Source organism: Notamacropus eugenii, chromosome 2 (genome assembly GCF_028372415.1).
Source record: "Notamacropus eugenii isolate mMacEug1 chromosome 2, mMacEug1.pri_v2, whole genome shotgun sequence".
Lineage (NCBI taxonomy): Eukaryota > Metazoa > Chordata > Mammalia > Diprotodontia > Macropodidae > Notamacropus > Notamacropus eugenii.
Genome location: NC_092873.1, coordinates 83,116,801 through 83,121,868, shown reverse-complemented (window position 1 = coordinate 83,121,868; position 5,068 = coordinate 83,116,801). Strand labels below are relative to the sequence as shown.

Genomic DNA, 5,068 nt, shown 5'->3' with positions numbered 1-5,068 from the left:
CTTCTGGACTTCTAGACTGACTCCACTTAGGGCATAGCTAAGGCTTAGGTTTGAACTTATATTTGGTGGCTGCTATGCGAACAGAATGACTATAGTCCTGTCTAGTGAATGGAAGCTTCATCTAGCTCTCTCTGGATAGAAAACAATTCAAGAGTCATGAGTCACAGTCCACAAAGGAAGATCATCTACCAGTGATGTAGGATGGGGTAAGAGAAGGGCAGATGTGCTATAGCTCCTAAATAGAGATCTCCAAGGAAATAGAAGCTCCTACCTCACGTTACTCTTCCTTTACTATGTTCCTTTACTTCTGATGAATGCTTTACTGAGTCTGTTCTATTGTATTTAGGTAAATGGAAAACAGTGTTGCTGATAAGAAGGTCATGCAATGCACAAATCTTCAGTAGTAAGCAACCCTTGCTGATGCTGTTTCCATTCTCCCTAGAACTCCCTGCCAAGTCTGGTAGTCTTGAGCCTACTCTAGCATTAAAGTCACCCACAATTATAAGCTTGTTCTCTTTTAATTACATCAAAAGTAAAGTATAAGCAAAGTTTAGGATTCCTGGGTCAATAAGAAGGCAGATGAAATTCAGCTTTATGCTGATAATAACAATCCAAAGTGCTTTTATGATTCCCTGAAGGCTATTTATGGACCAAAAACCTGTGGTACATCACACCTACTCAGTGCTGATGGAGCCACATTGATCAGTGATAAGGACATGATCCTAGAGAGAGGGGCTGAACACTTCCATAGTCTTCTCAACAGATCATCATCAATGCTGAGGCCATTGACCATTTACCTCAGGTTGAAGTCAATCTCTCCTTAGCTGGAGCTCCAACTGAAGAAGAGGTTTTGAATGCCATTAGGCTCCTTTCATGTGGCAAAGCACCTGGTGCTGATTCTATTCCAGCTGAGATTTACAAGTAGGGGGTCCATTACTCATACAAAAGCTGACTGAAATTTTCTAGGTTATATTGCAAGAGGAGGTTATCTCCCAAGAGTTCAAAGATGCCTCCATTGTCCATCTCTATAAAAGTAAAGGAAATAAATTGCCCTGCAGCAATCACAGGGCATCTCTCTCCTAGTCATTACTGGTAAAATTCTTGCTAGAGTCCTCCTTAATAGGCTGATCCTTCACCAAGATGGTTATCTGTAGGGTCAATGTGATATTCACATCACCCACAGCAGCCATGAATATCACAGTTTAATTCTGAATCACAAAATACAACAGACTCTTCCATGTGAAAAACAGAACCAAAGCATTTATTTAGACACCAGAAAGCCAAACCCATCATAGTAACAAAAATCTATATACAATCACAATACAGAGAACAACACCATCCCAAAGCCTTCCCCCTTCTAGGCTTCCCACAAATGAACTCCATCAAACAAATCACAAGTAGGCCCTCTTAAACAAAATCACAAACAAGTGCTTTCACTCATGCTAGCCAGCTGACTGCATCCTTCCTAGCTCTGACTGCTCTCAAGACTAACTTCCTCTTAGCTCTGCTCTAACTCCACCTATTCCTGCTCCACCCTTCCTGTTCCACTCATTCAGCAAACTCCCCACTATAGGCTTCATGTGACTCAGGCTTCCATGTAATCTAGGCAGATCTATTAATGAATCAGAAAGATCTCCCCATTTTAAATTACCATTACAACATCTACCTGAGAGCCAGTGTGGCTTCAGTAAGGGCCGAGGCACAGTCAATATGGTGTTTGCTGCCAACAACTCCAGGAGAAATGCCAGGAGCAGAAGAGGTCTGTACACAACATTTGTAGATCTTACCAAGGCCTTTGATACTGTTAGTTGTGAGGGCTTATGGAAGTTATGTCAAAATTTGGTTGCCCAGAGAAGTTCATCAGTATTGTACATCAGTTTCATGATGGCATGCTTGCCAGGGTTCTCGATAATGGACAATACTCTTGTGCCTTCCCAGTCACCAATGTAGTTAAACAGGGCTGTGTACTTGCTCCCATGCTTTTTAGCATAATGTTTTCAGCCATGTTGTCAAATGCTTTCAGCGAGGATGAATATGGCATCCAGGTCAGCTACCAAACTGATGGTAAATTCTTTAATTTGAAAAGGCTACAAGCCAAGACCAAAGTGGAGGGAGTGTTGGTGTAGGGTTTACTGTTTGTAGATTATTGTGCACTCAATGCAGCCTCTGAAGTGAAGAAACAAAGTATGGATCAGTTCTCTGCTGCCTGTGCTAATTTTGGCCTAACAATGAGAAAACACAGGTGCTCCATCAGCCGCCAACACACCATCCATATGTGGTACCATAGGTTATAGCAAATGGAAAAGTTTTGAATGCTATGGACAAATTCACTTACATTGATAGTGTACTTTCCAGGGATGTACAGATTGACAATGAGGTTGACACACATTGCCAGAGCTAGCTGTGTTTGGGAGGTTCTGAAGGAAAGTATGAGAGAGAAGAGATATTAAACTGACTGCCAAACTGAAGTTCTACAGAACCATTGTGCTGACCTCATTGTTGTGTGCCTGTGAAACATGGACAATCTACCAGTGCCATGACAGGGAACTGAATTGCTACCATTTGAACTGTCTTAGGAAGATTCTGAAGATCACCTAGCAGGATGAGGTACCAGACACTGAGGTCCTTGCTCAAACTAAACTGCCAAGCATTCAAACTGTGCTTCAGAGTGTGCAACTCCAATGAGCTTGGCCATGCTGTTCAAATGGAAAATGTACACTTGCCAAAAATACTATTTTATGGAGAACTCGCATGGGGCATGTGATCACATGGTGGCCAGAAGAAGCGATATGAGGACATTTTCAAAGTCTCTCTCAAGAACTTTGGATTTGATTATGCAACATGGGAGACACTGGCACAGGATAGGTCAGCATGGTGTGCCCACGTCTGAGATGGTGCTGTGCTCTATGAGCAAAACAGAATTGAAACAGCTCAAAAGAAATGTAGGGTGCACAAATTTAGAGTAAACACCCCAAATGTTCACACGGAATATCTGTGCCCAATCTGTGGTAGAGCATTCTGAGCTCATATTGATCTGATCAGCCACAGCTGGACAGACCGAAACTTGACTTTATCATAGTGATGTCATTTTGGTCCTCTTCAAGAATGAAGGACAACAACCAACCAACCAACCAACCACCTTTTATGGAGAACTCTATAATCTGCTCAAATTGGTATACACAGGATTCCATTTCCAGTATTTGTGCTTTTGCATTAGGTATCCTTTGCCTCTCTTCATTTCTTAGAATTCCTAGTTTCCGTCAACTGAAGAATGTCTTAATCCCTCCAACTGCTAGTATTATACCCAAGCCTACCCTGACTGATCCCATCATCTTCTATATTCCTGTGTTTGAAGGATAATGCCACATTTACTAAGACTTCTCATTTGACTCATTTCCATATTCTTATCCTGATCCCTAGGAAAACCCAGGAGGTATATTCCCATCTTTTCTTATCAATTAGTAAAATATCTATGTATCTTTGCATCCACAGTGCCTTGAATAGTATTTGGCACATAGCAAGTACTTAACACCTACTTGTTGATTGATTGAATCTTCAGTGGGAGAGAAGACCTTTTGCATAATTCCCTCTTTTAGGGACTTTAATATTACAGTTTACAGAGGAAGCATTTCCCTCAACAATGTCTTGCCTGTTTCCAATTTGAGTTCTGTATTTACTCAGCCATGCTAACTCTGTAAATGAAAGCATTATTAATTGCTATTATTATTATAATTACTTCAGCTGTAAAAAGAAAGTTTTTTCGGAGGGCAGTTTGACTTTATTAGCCAAAGGCAGGCCAGGTACCTTACATGCTGTTGGGTGGGGAGATTCACTTCTTCACCACCACTGGCTTCTGGCTCTGCAGGATGGCACTGAGCTGTTGAAGAGTGGCCATGCAGAGATCTTTCTGGTATTTATTCTTGTGAATGGAGTGTGGCCTGAGCATTTTGGTTGATTGTCGTCCTCACATAGGAAGCGATAGGCTTCCTCTGACCTGCCCTCTGCTTCAGCACCATGATGCCCTTGCTGTTAGCAGATGACTCGATGCCCACCGTTTTCCTGTGGATCAGCCCATTGTAGTGGGACAAGTTTCAGGCCTTGAGGTTGTTGGGCATGCTGCTGTATGTCTGTTTGTTGCTTTTGATGAGGAGGCTGGAGCAGTTACAAAGGACCGTATGCTGCAGGTGGGCCGCAGCGTATTAGCTCCCGGAGACAGAAAGGACTGGTTTCTTTCTTAAAGGAAGAAGGCAAGTGAGCTGCCTGCCCCACCCCCAAATATTCCAAAGAGAAATAAACATGCATTTTGGATGTTGTCTAAGGGGAAGAACTGAAAGGAGACATTCAGCAAATATTTGTTGAGTATCTGGTTGTGATCAGGGTGCTGAACAAGATGCAGATATAGATACAGATAAAAGATGTAGCCCTTTTCCTTAAGGATTTTACAGCTTCATCAGAGAAATGAGAGAGTCAAAAGAAAAGGGAATGAAGAATATTCTGCAGTAAATAAAAGTCTATTGCCAACTGAGGGATATAGACATTATTATTATGAGTCCTTGGCTGGGGTTCCAGAATGACTTCATGGAACAGTTGGACCATAAAGGATGGGTACAATTTGGAGATGGAGAGAGAAGGCATTCTTAGAAGAAGAAACCTTGTTATTAAATGCATGGAGATAGAAAAGGGCATTTAGAGCAGTGATCAGAGCAGTAAGCTATAGCAAAAGGTTAGTGAGAGTGGCATGAGAAAAGGGTGGAGATTCAAGTTAGGGCTAGACTGGAGGCCCTGGACTAATGATTTTATGCTCTATTTTGTAGCTAGGGAAGGATGTCACCCAGTAGTATGCAGACAACTTTGCAGGTCTTCCCCTTGCAACTCATAGGATCATAGACTTAGAGGCAGAAGGGACTTTAGAGGCTATTTTATCCATCCCTTTCATTTTACAAATAAGGAAACAGGCTTAAAGAGGTCAAATGGGTCACATAGCTAGTATCTGTCTGAGGCAGGATTCGAACAGAGGTTTTCCTAATTCCAAGTCTAGTGCTCCACCAACACATAAAAATTGTACATG

At 42.0% G+C, this 5,068-nt stretch overlaps 1 pseudogene; it reads right to left on the bottom strand.

Moving 5' to 3' along the window:
• Positions 1-3,829: 3,829 nt before the first annotated feature.
• LOC140522712 (large ribosomal subunit protein eL28 pseudogene) lies at positions 3,830-4,199 on the bottom strand (annotated as a pseudogene).
• Between the last annotated feature and the right edge of the window lie 869 nt (positions 4,200-5,068).